Raw genomic sequence first — 21155 nt, forward strand, 5'->3', positions numbered from 1 at the left:
CTCTGAGCCTGTTTAACACGCTCTTCTCGCTGTTCACCCTGACACACCTCCTTCTCCATCCCCAGATTCTCTACTAAGGCTCTTCTGAGCTTAAGGGTGGACCCTGGTTCCCAAGGGAGTGGGGGCAGGAAGGGAGGAGCAGGAAAACCTGAGATTTACATCAGGTTTGGCAAATGCCAACCCTAATCAGTGGCCTTTGGGTGACCATCTCTGTAGGTCCTGCTCTTTTGTCCTCTTGATCTACGTGTCTCTCTTGAGACCCACACCATGACCTTTCCCTTATTACTTTAGCTTTATTACTAACCTGGAAATCAGATAAAGTTAATCCGCCTTTGCTCTTCTTTTTATTTTTTGGCTCTGCCTGTGGCAGGTGGACGTTCCTGGGGCAGGGGTCAAAACTGAGCCACGGCAGCGACCTGAGTCACAGCAGCGACAACACCGGATCTTTAACCCACTAGGACACCAGAGACTTCCTTTACTCTTCTTTTTTAGAAAAAATTTTCTTGGCTTTCCTAGGTTCCTTGATCTCTATGCAAATTTGAGAATCAGCCTATCAGTTTGGACAGAAATGTGTACAGGGATTTTCTTGGGACTCCGCTGAATGCATAGATCAATCCGAGGAAAATCAATATTTAAAACATTTTGGCCTCTGACCCGTAAAATAGGAACAGCTCTCCATTTATTTAAATTCTCCTTTATTTCTCGCTTATGTTTTACAGCTTTTGGTTCACACAGCATGCACATCTTTTATCAGACTCACTTCAAAGTAGGTGATTTTTCAAAATGCTACTGTAAATAGTATTTTCTTAACATTTCAATTCTGATTTCAAGTCTGTTCACTGCTAATACACAGAAATACAATTTTTATTTTTGTACACTGATCTTTTATTCTCCAACCTCTCTAAATTAACACCCCAGGGATTTTATGGTCCATGAGATTTTTTTTTTCTTTGCTTTTTTTTAGGGTGACACTCGCAGCATATGGAGGTTCCCAGGCTAGGGGTCTAATTGGAGCTGTAGCCGCCAGCTTACATCCCAGCCACAGCAACGCCAGATCCGAGCCGCATCTATGACCTACACCACAGCTCACAGCAATGCCGGATCTTTAACCCACTGAGCGAGGCCAGGGATCGAACCCGAAACCTCATGGACACTAGTTGGCGTGTTACCTCTGAGCCACAACAGGAACTTGCCGTGAGATTTTTCAAGGAGACGATCACTTTGTTTTCAAATAAAGACAATTGTACCTCTTTCTTACCAGTCAGGGTGCCTTTGGTTTAGCTATTCTTGCCTTAATGGTTATATTTTTTCATACAATGAAAGGAAGAGGACAGCCTATCTTATTTCTGATCTCAAGAGGAAAGCGTTTACTTTTCACTGTTAAGAATATGCTGGTTGGGAGTTCCTGTCACTCAGTGGTTAACGAATCCAACTAGGAACCATGAGGTTGTGTGTTCAATCCCTGGCCTTGCTTAGTGGGTTAAGGATCTGGCAATGGCATAGGCCGGCAGCTACAGCTCCGATTAGATCCCTAGCCTGGGAACTTCCATATGCCACAGGAGTGGCCCCAGAAAAGGCAAAAAGACAAAAAAAAAAAAAAAAAAAAAAAAAGAATATAAGAATATGCTAGGTGTAGGATTGTCATAGATGCCTTCAAGAAAGTTCCTTTTATTCCAACTGTTGGAGATAATTTCATGAGGAAGGATGTTAAATTTTGTCAAATGTATTCTCAGCATCAACAGAGAAGATCGTAGTTTTTTGTTTTTTCTTTCTCTTTTTTTTTTAGGGCCTCACTCATGGCATATGGAGGTTCCCAGCCTAGGGGTCGAATCAGAGCTACTGCTGCCAGCCTACACCACAGCCACATCAACACAGGATCCGAGCTGAGTCTGCATCCTACACCACAGCTCATGGCAATGCTGGATCCTTAACCCACTGAGCAAGGCCAGGGATTGAACCTGCGACCTCATGGTTCCTAGTCAGATTTGTTTCTGCTGCGTCACAACAGAAACTCCAATCATAGTTTTTTAAATTGATGTATAGTTGGTGTACACGATCATATTTTACAGGTGTACAATATAGTGACTCAAGTTTTAAAGGTTATCCTTCATTTATAGTTATTAGAAAGTATTGACTACCTCCCTTGCCTACTATGAACTAGCCTTGTAGCTTGTTTTATACATAGTAATGTGTGTCTCTTAATCCCCTATACTCATCCTGCCTCTCCCTTCTTTTTCTCCCGCTGGTAACCACTAGTTGTTCTCTGTATCGAGTCTGTTTCTTTTTTCTTATATTCACCAGTTTGCTGTGTTTTTTAGATGTCCCATATAGTGATAGCCTACAGTATTTGTCTTTAACTGTCTGACTTATTTCACTCAGTACCATATCCTCCAGGTCCATCCATGTTGTTGCAAATGGCAAAATTTAATTCTTTTTTTGTGGCAGAATAGATTTCCGTCTTGTATGTGTTCCACATCTGTATCCATTCACCTGTTGATAGACACTTGGGCTGGTTCCATATGTCGGCGATTGTAAATAATGCTGCTGCGGACATTGGCGTGTGTGTATCTTTTCGACTTAGTATTTTTGTTGTTTTCAGAAAAATGTGGAGGCGTGGAATTGTTGCGTTATATAGTAGGACTCTTTCTTAGTTTTTTGAGAAACCTCCATGCTGTTTTCCACAGTGGCTGCACCAATTTACATTGCCACCAGCCATGCAGGAGGCTTTGCTTTTCTCCACATTCTCACCAGCATTTGTTATTTGTGTTCTTGTTGAGAACAGCCATTCTGACCAGTTCGAGGTGACGTGGAGGTGTTGCTTTGCATTTCCGTGGTGATTAGTCATGCTGAGCATTTTTTCTGGGTGCCTGGTGGCCGTTTGCATGTTCTCTTTGGAAAAATGTCTGCTAAGATCTTCTGGCCATTTTTTGATTGGGATGTTTGCTTTTTTGATATTGAGCTCTATGAGCAGTTTGAATATTTTGAGATCTTGTTGGTTACATTGTTTGCAAATATTTTCTCCCATTCTGCAGGTTGTCTTTTCATTTTGTTTATGGTTTCCTTTGTGGTGCAAAAGCTTTTAAGTTTGACTGGTTTTGTTTGTTTATTTTGGCTTTTATTTCTTTTGCCTTGGGAGACTGAACTAAGAAAACATTGCAGGGATTTATGTCAGAGAATGTTTTGCCTGTGTTCTCTTTTAGGAGTTTTATGAAGTCATGTCTTATATTTAAGCCATTATGAGTTTATTTTTTTATGGTATGAGGGAATGTTCTAACTTGATTGATTTACATGCAGCTGTCTAACTTTCCCAGCACCATTTGCAGAAAAACTGTCTTTTCTCCATTGCATGTTCCTGCCTCCTTTATTGATGTTTAACTGACCCCAAGTATGTAGATTTCTAGGAAAAAATTTAACTAACCTCGTTTGATTTCTTTAATAGATTTTCTTTTTTTTTTTTTGCACTCTAGGGCCACACCTATGGCATATCAAAATTCCCAGGCTAGGGGTCAAAACAGAGCTACAGCCACAGCAATGTGCCAGATCTGAGCTGTATCTATGACCTATACAACAGCTCAGGGCATCGTTGCATGCCCAACCCACCAACTGAGGCCAGGGATTAAACCCGCAAACTCATGGATGCTAGTCAGATTCGTTTCCACTTCGCCACAAAGGTAGCTCCCTGATTAATTTTTGAGTAAGTTTGATTACTTGTGTCTTTCAAGGAATTAGTCCATCTCATCTAAGTTCCCAAAGTTATTGGCAAAAAGCTTTTCATACCATTTCCTTACTGTACTCTTAATATCTATAAATTCTGTAGTGATGTCAATTCTTTCATTCCTGATATCGAAATTTTGTGTTTTATTAATCTTATAGATCTTATCAAAGAATGAGATCCTTGGTTTCATTGATTTTCTCTTTTACTTTGTTTTCTATTTCAGTAATTTCTATCTTCGTCTTAATTTCCTCTGCCTACATTGAATATAAGTTGCTGTTCTTTTTCAGTTTTCTTAAGGTTTAGGTATTAAGACTTGATACTTTTTTTAAGGGCCACACCTGTGGCATATATAAGTTCCCAGGCTAGGGGTTGAATGGGAGCTACAGCTGCCGGCTTACACCACAGCCACAGCAATTCAGGATCCATGACACGTCTGTGACCTATACCACAGCTTATGGCAATGGTGGATCCTTAACCCACTGATCAAGGCCCAAGATGAAACCCACATCCTCGTGGACACTAGTCAGGTTCATAACCCGCTGAGCCACAATAGGAACTCCAAGGATATTTTGTTGTTGCTGTTGTTGCTTTCTTAGGGTCACATCTGAGGCATATGAAATTTCCCAGGCTAGGGGTTGAATCAGAGCTACAGCTGCTGGCCTACACCACAGCCACAGCAACATGGCATCCGAGCTGAGTCTGTGACCTACACCACAGCTCATGGCAGTGCCAGATCCTTAACCCACTGAGTGAGGCCAGGGATTGAACCCACAACCTCATGGATACTAGTCAGGATTGTTACCACTGAGCCACAATGGGAACTCCCCAAGACTATTTTTTTTTTTAACTCATAGCTTTATTTATTTATTTATTTATTTTTATTTATTTATTCATTTTTTTGTCTTTTTGCTATTTCTTGGGCCGCTCCCGCGGCATATGGAGGTTCCCAGGCTAGGGGTCCAATCGGAGCTGTAGCCACCGCCCTACACCAGAGCCACAGCAACGCAGGATCCGAGCCGTGTCTGCGACCTACACCACAGCTCACGACAACGCGGGATCGTTAACCCACTGAGCAAGGGCAGGGACCGAACCCGCAACCTCATGGTTCCTAGTCGGATTCGTTAACCACTACGCCACGACGGGAACTCCAAGACTATTTTTTTAATGTAAACTTTTAGTGCTATAAACTCCCCTACGTATTGCTTTTGAGGAACTCCAAAATTTTTAATACATAGGTTTTAATTTTTAATTCAAATGCATCATAATCCATTTTTCTTTCAAAATATTTTCTAATTTTCCTCTTCTTTTTTGAAGTATATGTTATTCATAAGTTATCATTTAGTATTTTATTGTACTTATTATTTAGTAAATGTATCATTTGGTTTCTAAATATATGAGGATTTTCCAAAAATATTTCTATATTGATTCTAATTTAATTCTATTATCAGACAACATGTTTTTATAAGACTTGAATCTTAAATTTGTTGAGCCCTCTTTTATGACCTGGAATATGGTTTATTTTTATAAATAAATCATGCACTTTGTGTAATCTGCCTGTTGTTGAATGGAGTATCCATTAGGTCAATTTGGCTGATAGTGTGGTTGTCCAAGTATTCTATATACTTAGTAATTCCTCTCCTTATTCTATAGATTTGGACAGACCACTTTTGTAATTTTTAACTATAGTTGTAGTTCTGTCTCTTTCTCATTATAATTCCACCAGTTTTTGATGATTGAATTTTGAATTTGTGTCATCAAATGCATAAATATTTAGGATTGTAATGTTCTTTGGAATAACTTACCCATTTAACATTATGAGATGGTCATTTTTACCTCCCATAATGTTTCTTATTCTGAAATCAAGTTTGTTTGATCTCAACATAGCCACTTCAACTTTCTTTCAATTAGCATCATCATCATATATATTTTCCCATTCCATTATTTTAAAACTGTTTGTGTCTATTAAACATCATTTCTTAGACATAGTATATAGTTAGGTCTTGTTTTTATATCCAGTGTGATTGTCTTTGCCTTTTAAGTGATTTTTTTAAACCATTTACATTTAATGTGTTTGTTAATATAGTTAGGTTAAAATGTATTCTTTTGCCATTTGCTTTCTGTTTCATTTGTTCTTTGTTCCCTGTACTGTTGTCAACTTTTTTTTTGATTTAGTATTTTTTTGTTATATCTTTTTTAACTTATTAGCTATCACACTTTTGTTAGTAACTGCTTAGTGTTATTAGTATGCCTATTTAACTTATTAGTTTACTTTCAAGTGATTTTATATCACCTTATGTGTAGTATGAAAGGCTTATAAAAGTATACTTTCATTTATCCTCTCCCGCCCTTTGTGGTTTTATTGCGTACAGTTTACTTTTATGTATGTCAGAATCCCCACAGTACCTTGCTATTTTGTGTTCAAATAGTCAATTGTCTTCTAGATTAATTTAAATAATAAGGAAAATTTTTTTTCATTTACCTAGTTGCTGTTGTTGGTGATCTTCATACCTCTGTGTAGATTAACACTTTCATGCAGTACCATTTTCTTTCTGCTGAAGTACTTTAACTTTTTTTTTTTTTGTGATGAAGATCTGCCAGTAATGAATTCATCACTTTTGCATTCCTGTAAAAGTCTTTTGTCTTTATTTTTTAAAGATACTTTCGGTAGATATAGAATTCTAGAGAGTTTACTCTTTTTTAATGTCTACATTTCAAAGGTGTTTTTTTCACTTTTATTGTTTTCAGTGAGAAATCTGTTATCATTCTTATCTTTGATCTTCTGTATTTAAAATTGCCTTTTTATCTTGATGTTTTCAATGTTTTATCTTTATTATTAGTTTTGAGAAATTTGATTATGATGTACCTTGCTGTAGTTTTCTTCATTTTTTTTGTGCTTTTTTTTTTTTAACTTCTTGTATGCCTATGGGTTTATAGTTTTCATCCATTGTTTCCTTAAATTCTTTTTCTGCTCACCCGTTATTGGGAACTCCAATTAAATGTATATTAGGGAGCACTGACACCAAAGTGACAAATTTAGAGACCCCACCTTCTCTTCCCTAACAGAAATCAGCAATTAGACAGTCATCCGTGAACAGAAATAGCTCTGGGAAAGCTCAGGAATCCACTTAAGCAACTTTGGCAGCACAGTGAAACAAAAAGCCTGAGAATAACCACACAAAAAGGGAAGGAAGGGCAGCTTCATTTTGCTTACATTTGTTTGTACCCAGCTCCCAGACTGAAACTGCTCAGTGCTAAGAGGGAACTCCCCAGGTCAAAAGAGTTCCCCTTGCCAGGAAAGGAAGAGATGTGCAGCCAGTCAGCTTCCCCAAACTTTTGGGGTCACTGCATGAAGGACCCACTTTGGATTCACCTCACCCAGGGACCAGCAAAGGTGAAATGAATAGAAGTTCTTTTGGAACAAGGAAAAGGGCAGTGGCAACCAACATTAGCCACCTAGTGGGAGTGACTTGGTTCCCAGGGGCATACTCTGCAGGAAATCCCAGCGGGTTTTGCTGCCTAAGAAACCAAAGGCCAGGAACACAGCCACCATGGGGTCCCTGCACATTTCACCACGGATGTTTTCCTCTTATAAGTTTCATCTTTGCAGATGCCAGCAGCTTGAATGCCTTCCTACTCCCTCCTTCCCACCCTCCAGCCCACACTGGAGTCCAGGATCCACTCTGGCAGCCAGCCCTGACCTCTGCAGATGCACAGGTATACGACACCATCCTAGATCTCTGCAGTGGACCAGGGATGTGTGCACTTTCAGCTGTGCACCTGCTTGCCACCAACCTGACTCCTGTCATGGGCCTCCATGCCATGGACCTCCGTGTGGAGACCTGTGAGTCTCAGTCACAGTAGGGCACACAGAGCAGCCAGTGATGGTCCTCCCAGCTGCTTGTGGGCCCAGATCCAGCCCTCTCTCTTGATACTGGCATGCACTGTTGGGCTCACTTGCAGCTAACCCATCCATCTGTGCAGCTGCATGCCCCTGAGCCTGCTCCTGTTACTGGTCCACACTGTGTGTGCCAGGGTAATACCCAGCTGCCACGGGAGTGGGCATGGACAGTAAGCCCCATCTGCCCCATAACTGTTGCGCCCATGCAGTTGAGCTCAGTCATTGCTGCCAGCCCCGGCCCTCAACGTGTATCCACAACCAGCCCTTATTACTACACAGGCACCTGCAGCCAACACTGAAGCTGAGTGTATGTACCTCTCAGGCCACCCCTGCTGCCTGCCCTGGTCACTGTGAGATCAGTGCCCTACCATCTGAGGGATAGACGAGAAGAGACCTTCCTAGAAGGACAGCCTAGTGGATCTCTTAGCAGTCTGAGCAGTGGATGGGCTCACTTTGTGAAGAGATATCGTCTCTTGACCAGGACCTAAAGTAAGAAGTCAGTATTCCATTCAGAGTTTATTTTTGAGTATTATTATCCTATATGTGTACCCCCGGGGACACTAAGAATCCACAAGTACTCAAAGATCCAGCTTGATGAAGAATCCTCTACTTTTCACTCCATTACAATACGACACGCCATCTGTGATTAAAAACAGTACGAAAAAAATTCAAAATAAAATAACCAGCTATCATACCTAATGTCCTGTTTGTGTTTTCAATTGTACATTAATTTTTATTCCAACACTGGAAAGGGATTTCAAATGGAATGCCCACTAAGGGTCTCCATGTTTAAGGTGCATGAGCCAACACATTGCTTTCATTGTAACTTTACAAAGGCAGTTGCTCCGTTGAAGCTACTATGTTCATTGCAGCTGAATTGATCTTGCACAGCACATTTTCTCTTACATAATTATTTATATGCTATTTGAGATGGTTAAAATCATTCATACGTAATATGCTTTCTAAATGAAGCAAACGTTATCAGTCATAGATGTTTTGGAGGAAAACTACCATGAGAGTTTTGAAGGGTTAGAAAGAGCAGAAGTGGAGACTTGATGTAAATGTGCCTTCAGTCCAGCGACAAGGGCTCTGCCAGGAAGCTCTTCACTGCTGAGAGCCGCTCATTACCCATCAGAGGTACAAGGAGCTAGCCGCCCACTTGAATGTCCATCCCTCCAACCTTACAAAGAAAATACTCCAATTATCTGACTAAAACTGAATGAAAGAAGCGAATGTGGGAAAAAAATCTGTTGCTTTTCCACCACGTAGCTTCCTCTGTTTGAAATCAATAGTTCTGAAAAGTGTGAGCCCGTGTGTTGCAGGATGCGCTCTTTGCTCCTCTCAGACAAGATTCAAGGGAGGAAGTTTTGTCAGGACTTCTCCCATCCTTTGTTAGTGATCTGATTCTTTTTCTTTTTGGCTGCACCCACAGCATGCAGCAATTCCTGGGCCAGGGATCAAATCTGCACCCCAAGTGGCTGCAGTGCCAATGCCAGACCCGCTGCGCCACCAGGGTGCCCAGGGCTCTGATTGTTTTATGGTCCCCTCTGTGATGGTTCATTTTGTGTCAACTTGACTGGCCGTGGGGTGCCGGAAAAATTGGACACGATTTCCAGGTGTGTCTGTGAGGGTGCGTCTAGCTGAGATGAGCGCCTGAATGGGTGAACCCCGTCAAGCAGACACCCCTCCCCAGTCTGGATGGGCCCCCTCCAGTCAGCTGAGGCCTGAATAGCACAATGGACAGAGGAAGGGGGAAGCTCCCCCTTTTGCTTCATTATTGAACTGGGACATCCCGCCTCATCTCTGGCTCCGACTGCGATTCGCATCAGGGGCTTCCCTGGTTCCCAGGCCTTCGGACTCAGACCGAATCACATCATCGACTTTCCTGTGCCTCCAGCTTGCCGGTGGCAGATCATAGGACTTCTCAGCAGCCATAATTGTGGGAGCCCAGTCCTTTCTCTTTATTGGGTGTCTTTCCCTGGAGAGTCACAGCTAATGTCCCCCTTCTTTTGTCCTGGAGCATAATAAATCAAACAATAGGGCTAAAGCATGGCCCCTCTTATGAGACCTTCTGAAATATACTTCGTTATGGGACCTCCCAGGATGGCTTGTCCTGATCTGAGTATCTGAGTTCTTTAATTGAGGGAGAGAGCTTCCTGTAATGAGGGTTTTGTCTGGGTAGGTAGGTTATGCAATGGCCCAACAGCCCCCATGTCTCAGAAGCTTAGCGGAACCAAGTGTGTTTCTTGCTCACACGATGAGAATTGGCAAGGAGTCTTGTTTTCTGTCTGCGCATTGTGGTCACTGGGAGTCAGTTCTAGGTTTTGCCTCCTGGATCGTGTAGCCGAGAAAGGAAACTAAGTGAATCCCATCCTGGATATAAACGCAGCCACCCAGAAGTCACAGATTCCTGGCACTCACTTGAGGATCTGGTGGAACGCTTCAGGCTGGAGCAGAGAACAGCAAAGCCACATGGCAGCTCTGAAGGTTCATGGCTGGGTTATTGCGCCTTGGGTTAGAAACACAGCTGCCGATATCTGGGGCTGCAGGTTTAAGAATCCAAGGCCAGGAGCTCAGGTCAGGAAAGCATTCTAGAGCGGGAGAATTCGAAGTAAGTCTTAGCTGGGTGAGAACAAATTCCTCAGCCATAACAACACTTTGAAAAGGCAGACAGCCAAGCCTCTCTGAGTCTCCAGAATGGCCATCTAGAAACTTTCCTCTTCCATTGGATATTTATTCAAATGTTAATTCCAATGGACACAGAGGGTCAAGTTTCTTATAACCCCCTCATGGTTGGGTTCAATTCCTGACTTCAAAGAACTTCAAACTGAGTAGATTCTGACACTTTCAAATTATTTCACCGTATTAGAGACACAGACCCTGAATTTTACTCTATACTTTATGGCCACCAGAAATTATAGATGTGAAAACAGTTATATATAAGCATCTATTAATAGCCCCATAATAAATTAGTGAGGGGGTCGATAGAGGTGAAATGTTGGCTAGTTACTGAGAACTTCCTTTCTGCTAGCCATCAGATATGCATCATATTATTTGGTTCTTACAAAAGCCTGTGAATGCGTCATGAGGAATTTGATGCTCAAAGGCTGTTTACCAACTGCTTACCATGGCCTATGCCCTGTGTATTGCATATGTTGCATGGATTATGTCATTTTGTTCTCATAAAAACTTCGAGCAACCACCAAAAGGTTGGGAAATTCTGCCAAAAGTCAGAGCGCTAACATAGAGGAGTGGATTTCTGGATTGAGTTTGTCTGTTTGGTAAGTCCTGTTCCATTACACCAAGCTTCCTGGTTGGTTGAAAAGAGATTCTAAACTAAGAATAACTTTAAAAAATCTAGTTTAGGGAGTTCCCGTCATGGCGCAGTGGTTAACGAATCCGACTAGGAACCATGAGGTTGCGGGTTGCATCCCTGCCCTTGCTCAGTGGGTTAACGATCCGGTGTTGCCGTGAGCTGTGGTGTAGGTTGCAGACGTGGCTCGGATTCCGCACTGCTGTGGCTCTGGTGTAGGCTGGCAGCTACAGCTCCGATGAGACCCCTAGCCTGGGAACCTGCATATGCCACAGGAGTGGCCCAAGAAATGGCAAAAAGACAAAAAAAAAAAAAAATCTGTTTTATCCCATCACAGGCTATCAACTGAGATGTCAGTTAAGGTGGACTCTTAAAACTTACCTGCTCTCCACTTGATTTTTTTTTTTTAACCTAAATTGTCACCTGGGTGCCCTTTATCAGCAAGGATTAATTTGTAACAGAAAACCCTACCAACTGTCGTTTCAAGCGTGAAGATATTAATTGCTTTCTCCACAAGAAGTCTGGAGTTGAGTTATCAAAATCCTAGGTAGGTATTGTGAAATCCTGCAGGATCTCTTAATTCTGCCACCCAGAAATGATACCTCATTTCCATCACATTTTATTGGTTCAAGAATGGAGAATGGGGAGTTCCCATCATGGCTCAGTGGTTAACACATTCGACTAGGAACTATGAGGTTGCGGGTTCCATCCCTGCCCTTGCTCAGTGGGTGAAGGATCTGGCATTGCCCTGAACTGTGGTGTAGGTTGCAGACGTAGCTCAGCTCCCGTGTTGCTGTGGCTGTGGGGTAGGCCGGCGGCTACAGCTCCGATTGGACCCCTAGCCTGGGAACCTCCATATGCCGTGGGTGCAGCTCTAGAGAAAACTAGCTTCCAGTAGAGAAAACTAAACACATCACTGGACCCTGTGGTCACTGACTCCCACAATCAGGGGGTGTGGGTAGAAAGCAAAGAGGATTTAAGTTGGAGGGAGGGAGGAGGGTCTCATCTGACCTCTTGTATCAGGTGAGAAACACCTTTTCTAGAAGCCCATGTAATGGGAATACGCTTCCACTCACCCCTTATTGATGGAAACAGGTCCACATTGCCAGCCTCATCCACAAAGGAAGTTGAAAAAAAAAGGAAGTGTTGGATTATTTCAAAACTTGTTGTAAGCGGTACTTTTCCAAAATTTGTAGTGGGTGGTGAAAAAGGGAGAGGCATTTGCCTAATTCGCCCTGACTGCCACAGGCCTCCCAGCCACCATCAAATGAGTCAAAACCAGTTTATTTTTGTTCAGCCCTGGAATTCACCCTATTATCCAGTTTCTAGATCACAGCTATCCTTGGATTCAAAATTCAAAAATTATGTCATCCCATTGACCAACAAGTTCTTCTAGTTTTAATATTTTCTTTTGGTTCCCTTATTAAAGTGACATGAAGGCCACTTTTCATTTCAGTATGGAGAGCCTTCTGATTCTGGACATTTCTACCTTCTAATCTCACCCCCACACCATCACACCATATTCAAAATGGTGAGATCAAGTCCGGTCAACTCTACTTCAAAACTATATTTGCAGCCTGTGATTTCCCTCAGCCTCACACTTATTCTCCTTGTTTCCAGGCACCACCATGTCTCATTTTGGCCGTGGCAATAGCTTCCAACTTGATTTCTTCACTTCCGCTCCAGATTTCCTAGAATATATTGTCTGCAGAGTACTTAGAAGAGAGCAGAAACGTAAATCAGATTATGTGATGCTTTGCTTAAAACTCTTAAGATCTTCCTATTTGCCCAGCTCTCAAACTCCTTCACCTGGACCAAGCCCCCACTAGACTGAGAACTTTTTTTTTTTTTTTTGTCATTTTTTAGGGCTGCACCCGAGGCATATGGAGGCCCAGGCTAGGGGTTGAATCAGAGCTGCAGCCACCAGCCTACACCAGAGCCACAGCAACACAGGATCCGAGCTGCGTCTTCGACCTACCCCACAGCTCACAGCAATGCTGGATCCTTAACCCACTGAGCAGGGCCAGGGATCGAACCCACTTCCTCATGGATGCTAGTCATGTTCAACCACTGAGCCACTACGGGAATGATGCCAAGACTGGGAACTTGTTGAGAGGGACTGAAACATAGTTCATATCCTATGTTTAGCAAATAGGGCAGTGCCTACTACAGATGCCTGTGCTTGTTTGCAGGTATGTCATTAGATGAAAGAATGAATGAAAGAACTCTAAGCTATTGTTATCATTAAAATATAAAGTATTTGTCCTAGGAACTCTCTGAGCAAGTTCTTCCCGTTCATGGAAAAGATATTCCAAAGGCCCCTTTGCAATACCATGAAGATAATAGGATCATATAACAATGAGGCAAAATAATATTGACTGATGTAAGCCACATTAATGCTGAGATAATGTGTATGAACACGTAACATATGTAACTACTAGGCAATTTCCAATTCTGTTGTTTCACAGGGCCTTCTACTTTAAGCATCAAAATTGTGTCTGAAAGTATTCTTTGGAGCCACAATTTACCATCTTAAAAAGATACTCCAAAGCTATTCTTTTAATATTCAGCTACATGAAACTAATAAAATAACTAGTTGGGCAGGAAGAAACCTTTACTTTGAAATAATATGTCTCGTTTATTGAACAGTTCAACCCCAGCATAAATATATCTACTCTCTACAAGAAATTTTATAATTTTATAATCTCATGACCATGTTTTTCTGTATTGGTTTCCATTTATTCCCACCTGATTTTTAATGAGAATTGTAGTCAAAAGCAATTAATGCAGTTTTCTTGTTTCTGGCCCTGAGGAGGCTTTTCTGCTTTTGACATCTCTCTGCTCATCTTTTGTGTCTTACTCGGATCTGTATCCCATGTGAAGCTGACACAGTTGATGTGGGTGGTAATTTACCTCGGAATTGATACACTAATTAGGAATGATCCCTTGTCTCTCCACGCTTACTCCAGCCAGTCATTTAATGTACAGTGTATTAATTAACCTTGAACTCCACCGCTATAGCTCTACTGTTTCTGTTCATGTTTGGCACCTCACAGATCCAGGCAATAGAATCCCTCTGATTGCAAGTGCCAGTTGCATGATGCCTGCAAGCAAGCTGGCTTTCCTTTCTACATGTACACAGCAAGAGAGCTTGTCTAGAGACAGACATTTCATTTCCGAGGCAGCCCGGAAGAATCCCTCTGATGCTATGCAGGATTGAGAAATTCATCTCATTTTCCTTCACCAACCGCGTGATGAAATTCATACTCTGTACCACACCCCAGCTCCTGGTAACAATAGCAATAAATAAAAACTGTTTTCATTGGTATCTTGCTATGTAATTTTTTATACTCTATTGTGTAATTACAAAAGGGTCCTCTAAAATGCAAAACTATTAATGTAAAAATTTCCTTGTATTCTTCAGGGCAACTCTTTCTTTTGATTCTTTATAGGTCCATTTCCGTAACTATTTGAGTTATATGTCAAACCCCCTTCTTCCCACCATAATTCTCCTTATGGATTATAGCAAATGGTTCTTATTTAAGGTTTATGTGTCAAGGATAATGCTTGTAAAATGCAATAGATCAGCTCTATTTTAATTCCTTACTTGAATTAAATCAGAAAAACCTCAGTTGCATTGATATCTCTGATTTTTAAAAAATTAAAATGCGGGAGTTCCCATTGTGGTGCAGCAGAAACAAATCCAGCTAGTATCCATGAGGATGCAGGTTCGATCCCTGGCCTTGCTTGTGGGTTGGAGATCCAGCATTGCTAGGGCTATGGTATGGGCCTGCAGCTGTATCTCTGATTCCCCCCATAGCCTGGGGACTTCCATCTACCACGGTTGTGGCCCTAAAAAGCAAGAAAAAAAATTAAAATTAAAATGCACTTGTGGAGCAGCAGGTTAAGGATCTGGCATTTTCACTGCAATGGTTTGGGTCACTGCTGTGTCTCAGGTTCAGTCCCTGGCTGGGGAACTTCCACATGCTGTGACCAAAAAAGAATAATAAAATAAAATAAAGTGCACTTAGTTAAAAATATATTTTTAAATGGACCTTATGTACAAGTGGTATAAAGACCATGTGAACTGATTTAATTTTGAAGTTCCACGTGGAGTAATTTGTCAGTTGTTGACTTGGCAATATTTCCTCACTAAAATCTGAAGTCACTTGATCCCTGTAATTCCATTGTAAGTGAGTCCCCTTGTCTCATAGCCCAGCTTCCCTGACCATGTGGCAATACAGAGGTTCTGGACCTGCTCAGGGGAAAATGGGAGGCCCTCAATATGTCCAGGAGGGAATTGACATAGTCCTCTTGACAATGAAAAAAACCCACTTAGCACTTTTTTTTTTTTTTTTTTTTTTTTTTGGGCTGCCCTGCAGCATATGGAGTTCCCCGGCCAAGGATCAAACCCGAGCCCCAGTTGAGACCTGCAGTTGCAGCAATGCTGGATCCTTTACCTCACGGTACTGGCTGGGGATCGAACCTGCATTGAGAGAGGCCACAGACCCTGCTGCACCACAGTAGGAACCCCACTCACCTCTCTAACCAGTCACAAAAAACGAAATACCCTGGCTTCCTCGTGAATGGGTTTCTCTCCATTTCATAGCTATCAAGAAATCTGGCAAAATGAAAATGTGAGGTCTATGAGAGGTTTCCTTTCCTTAGGGAAATGAAAAGTTGGCAAAAGCTAGGGCACTTGTCTTTGAAATTGCAATAATAAAACCTAAATCTTAAAAAAAAGGGGGGGATTCTTTTGGGTAAAAGGAAAACCATCTGGTTTTGTGGCCGCTGTTATGTCTAGTCATAAATGTGGAATAGTCCTAGGCCCCAGCACATACTAACATGACACATCCTTACTCTGTGTGACATTAGACCAGTGGCTCCAATCAGGACACATCCTCCCCCCTGGGCAATATGTGGCAACATCTGGAGAGGTTTTGGGTTGTCACAGGGGGGTGGTGGGGGGTGTGGGGGGGTGGCTAGACCCTGGCATCTGGAGGGGAAGGATGCTAAGCGGATTTTTTTCATAGTCAAGAGGACTCTGCCAACAAGGGGTCCCGTTGAACCACCGACATGACCAGCAAAGACCCCACAGCAAAGAATGAGCCGCCCCAGATGGAAAGAAGGAGCAGATCTGAGCCAGCCTGAGAACGTCTGCCCTTCTAAGTCATCTCAACGTGACATTTCTTTTTCTTTTTTTCATGTTTTAATGAGTGCTATCTTTCCCATTAGAGTTGGTGTCCAGGGTTCTGTCCGTTCTCTGCTGTACAGCAACCCCACGTGAAATTCCTGTGGAAAAGCTTCATTCTCAGGATAAGTCTTTTTTTTTTTTTTTTTTTTCTTCTCAGAGATATCTCAAATTGCTGCTATCAATATCCAGATTAAAAGCTCCTGAGGGACCCACGCTGATACCTAGGGAATAATTGGGTGGAGGTGATGGTTGGGGGTGTCTGTGAAGACTCTGGTAAGTCCACCAACACAAAGAGGCCCCCTGAGCTGCCTTTTGAAGAAGGAAAACACTGCCTCTCAAGCAGTGGGAGATGCTCATTAGTGACCCAACTGGACACTGTTCTTTACAAGAGAAACTTCCTCTGGGGCTGAGGCTGCGGCTGAGGGGAGTGGGGGCTTCAGGGAAGGGAGGGGGCGGGCCGTTTGCAAGTCTGAGGAATACAGAGCTTTGAGGTGACTAAATTAAAACCATTCTCTGAAGCTATAAACTCACTGCCCCGTCTGCGGCCTGGGGTCAGCACCCTGCGGGAGAGGCTTTTCCTCAGCGCCTGTGCTTGTTAACATTTTCTGGAAGGAGCAGCCCTGGGCTAAGTCAGATCCGAGCAAGACCCCCAGCCCACATCAAAAATGACAACAGGCGGGCCAGCACCACAGGCCCGGCAGGAGGGTCACTCTGGGCGAGGATTCTATGCGCTCCCCCCCCCACCCCAGACCCCGGGAGAGCAGTGCAAGAGGCAGGGACAGATGTAAATATTCTGTTTTAGGGAAAATCGCTCTGGATTAGACAAAGCCTATTCTTTTTCGCTTGAAAAGCTTCCGATGTCTGCATTCACATGCGTGAGAGATGGAGGGTTTCCATGGTCCCCAGCCCAACCCAGGGACAATTCCTAGGCCTGTTTTCTCCACACAGTTCAGATGTTGTGATACTGCAGCTTTGCAGCACCTTCTGCTCAGATAACACAGCATCCTGCCTCTGCTTTCTAAGGACCAGCTTCCCAGTTGTGGAAAGAGAAGAGAAAGACTGCCGTTACCCATGGGAATGGAATGTCCCCCCCTCCCACCCCCGACCTTTTTTTTAAGGCCACACCCACAGCCAATGGAAGTTCCCAGGCTAGGGGTTGAATCGGAGCTTCCACTGACAGCCTACACCACAGCCATGGCAGCACCGGATCTCAGCCGCATCTGTGATCTACACAGCAGCTTGAGGCAATGCTGGATCCTTAAGGCACTGAGCCAGGCCAGGGATCAGGGATGGAACCTACATCCTCATGGATACTAGTCAGGTTTGCAACCTGCTGAGCCACAATAGGAATTCCCTGAATGGATTTGAAACTAGTGCTGGGTAAAAGAGAGAGCTTTGGGGCTACTGTACCTTATTAACCTTTTAAAAATTCCCAATGACCAAGGTAGTGGTTTCAAGTGGGGGCAAATTTACCTCCTCCCACCCCACCCCTTCCACCACCCAGGACATGTGGAGACTTCTAGGTTGTTGCAACTGGGAAATCTTACCAGCATCTAGTGGGAAGAGGCCAGGAACAAGGCCAAAAGTGGTACCACGCTCAGGACAGGCCCTCACAACAGGCATTATCTAAGCACAATGCTGATCGTGCCAGGACTCAGAAATCCTGGCCTGATTCAATATTAAAAACACAAGTGGAACCCAATGCTTGTCCTTCGTTGAGCTATTAATATGTCAAGTAAATAGTCCATCTCCTTAAGGAAATAACAATAATATTGAAGGTCCAAAGATTTTCCTTCAAACTTTCTGAACCTTTCAAAGATAATTATGCTAGAGATCTTGACTATAAGTCCAACTCACAGCTGCTCAGACACTACCCTTCAAGAACACCTCTTTGTTCAAAATGGAAAATTCGTTTAATTATAATATTATTATGAATGGAGTTCCCCAGTGGCCCAGCAGTTAAAGATCTAGCGTTGTCCCTGCTGTGGTGAGGGTTGGATCCCTGGCCTGGGAACTTCCACACGCTGTGGGCACAGCCAAAAAAATAAAAAAATAAAAAATTATGAGTAACAAGCAAAACCCTAGAATATCAGTCTTTATACAGCGTAACCAGAGGAGTTTGTAAGTGAATGTTATTTCGTATAAATTAGATGTGGCAATTTTAACTATAATGTAGCAACATCACAGTTAAATCCCTCTACATCGAGTATTGTATGAGATTTAAAAGTCTCGAGTGCTTCAAATGCACTAGACCATGAAAACTTCAGGACATCTGGTTCAAACCTCAAAACTTTATTTATTTTTATTTATTTATTTATTTATTTATTTATTTATTTATTTATTGCCATTTCCTGGGCTGCTGCCGCAGCATATGGAGGTTCCCAGGCTAGGGATCTAATCAGAGCTGTAGCCACCAGCCTACGCCAGAGCCACAGCCACGTGGGATCCGAGCCACGTCTGCCACCTATATGCCACAGCTCTCGGCAACGGCCGGATCCTTAACCCACTGAGCAAGAGCAGGGATCGAACCCACAACCTCATGGTTCCTAGTTGGATGCGTTAACCACTGCGCCATGACCGGAACTCCAAAACTTCGTTTATTAATGCTTACTTCCAAATATAAGTGGATATCACATGAGTACATGAGTTTGTTTTTGTTGTTTTCTGTTTTGTTTTGTTTTTTTTTTTCCTTTTCAAATGATCTGCCTGCATTGTGTGTCAAGGTGTGTGAACTGCTATCTTGGGCCACACGGATGGTCTCGAGCCATGACATATAAAACCCAGGTTCATGGCTGGATTCATTATGAATTATTACATATGTGCCCTATACTCTATCGCTTAGGTGGTCAGCAGGGGTTACATGACACAGTGTACAAAATATGTACTTTATGTCATTCATCATGCTTTTGGCATTTTCTTACTTTTAAGTGTTTACATTTTCTTTTATATTTGGAAGTGCTAAGATAAACAAGGCACATATTGGGGCCAAATTCAGTAAGCTCCCAAATAACAACTTCTTTTACACTATATGAATAAGGTCTTTGTGCTAACAGGTGATGTGCTTAACACTTTTCAGCCTTCTGCAGGTAAAAAGCACATTACTTAATACAATATTTGAAATGTTCACGTTTATCAAATCAGCGCTGGCCATTGGTATAAAATAAATGACAGCACCTGTTGTGAAAATTGAAGCGCTATTGTCGGTATGGTTCCCACTAATCGATTTTGTGATTAAGGCCTTCTAAGAGGCATTGTTTTATTAAGCAGATTTAGGAGCAGTCCACGAATTGTGATAATCGGCTGTTTTGGGGGGTTTGTTTTTTGTTTATTTGCTTTTTTAGGGCCATGCCGGGGGTGTATGGACGTTCCCGGGCTAGGCGGTGAATTGGAGCTGCGTCAGCAACCTATGCCACAGCCACGGCAACACTAGATCCTTAAACCATTGAGTGTGAGGCCAGGGACCAAACCCACATCCTCATGGATACTCTGTCGGGTCCTTACCCGCTGAGCCACAGCAGGAACTCCCAGCTGTCTCTGTTCATTCACCAGATCCACACCCCATCACCTCCACACCAAACGCCCTACGATCCGTCAAGAGACAAGGGCCAATGCAATTAAGTCAGATTAAATGAAACAGAGAATTCCAAAATTTTTGATTCACATAGTACCTAGAAATGGCACTCCAGAAAAGTGATTCCCTTTCCAGATCTGATGATAATTAGTCCTCAGCCATGAGCTTATAGGGGAGACAGTGACTGGGCTCCAGGGGCCTCCTGTGTAAAATGAAAGAGCCATGAGAAAGTCATCTCATCTCGTTACCATATTCCTTAGACAGTTTTATCCTTTTAAAATGAGTGGAGCATTTGGAAGAGTGATTTCAAATTTAGGAGAACTATTGCCATTCTTCTTGTCATTGTGTATCCACGCACCATTGATGTCTAGCAGATAATCAACCCTAAATCTCTTATGATGGTTAGTTTTTTTTTTTTAATTGTTACTACACGAAATTTTACGGCTTCCGTCATATTTGTAAGAGTTTGAGGAGTTCCTGTTGTGGCTCAGTGGTTAACGAATCCGACTAGGAACCACGAGATTGTGGGTTCGATCCCTGGCCTTGCTCAGTGGGTTAAGGATCCAGCATTGCTGTGAGCTGTGGTGTAGGTCGAAGATGCAGCTTGGATCCATTGTTGCTGTGGCTCTGGTTTAGGCTGGCAGCTACAGCTCCGAATAGACCCCTAGCCTGGCAACCTCCATATGCCACGGATCAACCCTAGAAAAGGAAAAAAGACAAAAAAAAAAAAAAAAAAAAAAGAGTTTGAGAAAACATTTTATAGGCACCGTGTAAACATTACTTGTGCTCATTTTGAAAAGAGAAAATTGCATTGACGTCTTTTCTCATTAAATGTAAGCAACAAATTGATCAGTCTTTGGTATTTCGTATTAGCAGCATACTCTAACCAAAGGAGCTAACCAGCCTGTATGAACAGGCTTTGGTCTTTAACCGTGAGCTGATCGAAATGACTTAATATTTAAACAGTAGTAATGAGAGGACTTTCTCTTCATTTATGTTTTTGACCAAGAATTCTTATGATTATTATTTTATAATGTCATTCATTCATAATGAATTACCTGGTATTATCAAACACAGCACAGCTACCTGAGAATCACTGAATGCTGTTCTACTGTAAGGAGAAAACAAAAGCCCCCCCAATCCCCAAAAACCCACATGGAAAAAAAAAAACAGAGGGACCCTCAGGAGCTTTCCGCCTGGTGGGAAAGAGCTCCTTCCTGAAATAAGTCGTACCATTTGTTTGATCCCTGAAGTTTTTTCATCTACGGAGGAGCATAAAAAGTCAAGAGCATGGTTTGTTGTGGTCCCTTCCCTCTGTCTCAGAACCCACCCTCCATGTCCCCACCACACACAATCCCAAGAGGAGTTGGCAGCGGACCTGACTTGGCTCCAGGGGCCCTCTTGCACTTCTCATGTTCAAATGCTATTCCTGCTCCAGGGGATACTGTCTTTGTTATGGCTGCT

The 21155-nt window shown here is 42.6% G+C and overlaps 1 long non-coding RNA gene across 2 annotated transcripts; it reads left to right on the plus strand.

Annotated features, from left to right (window-relative positions):
* LOC106505117 lies at nt 9152–14248 on the plus strand. Of its 2 annotated transcripts, XR_002336248.1 has the most exons (4): nt 9152–10894; nt 11368–11473; nt 12547–12660; nt 13983–14248. It is a non-coding gene; the product is annotated as an uncharacterized LOC106505117 (long non-coding RNA). The 2 variants fall into 2 exon arrangements; XR_002336249.1 differs by lacking the exon at nt 12547–12660.

This window comes from Sus scrofa, chromosome 10, assembly GCF_000003025.6.
Source record: "Sus scrofa isolate TJ Tabasco breed Duroc chromosome 10, Sscrofa11.1, whole genome shotgun sequence".
Lineage (NCBI taxonomy): Eukaryota > Metazoa > Chordata > Mammalia > Artiodactyla > Suidae > Sus > Sus scrofa.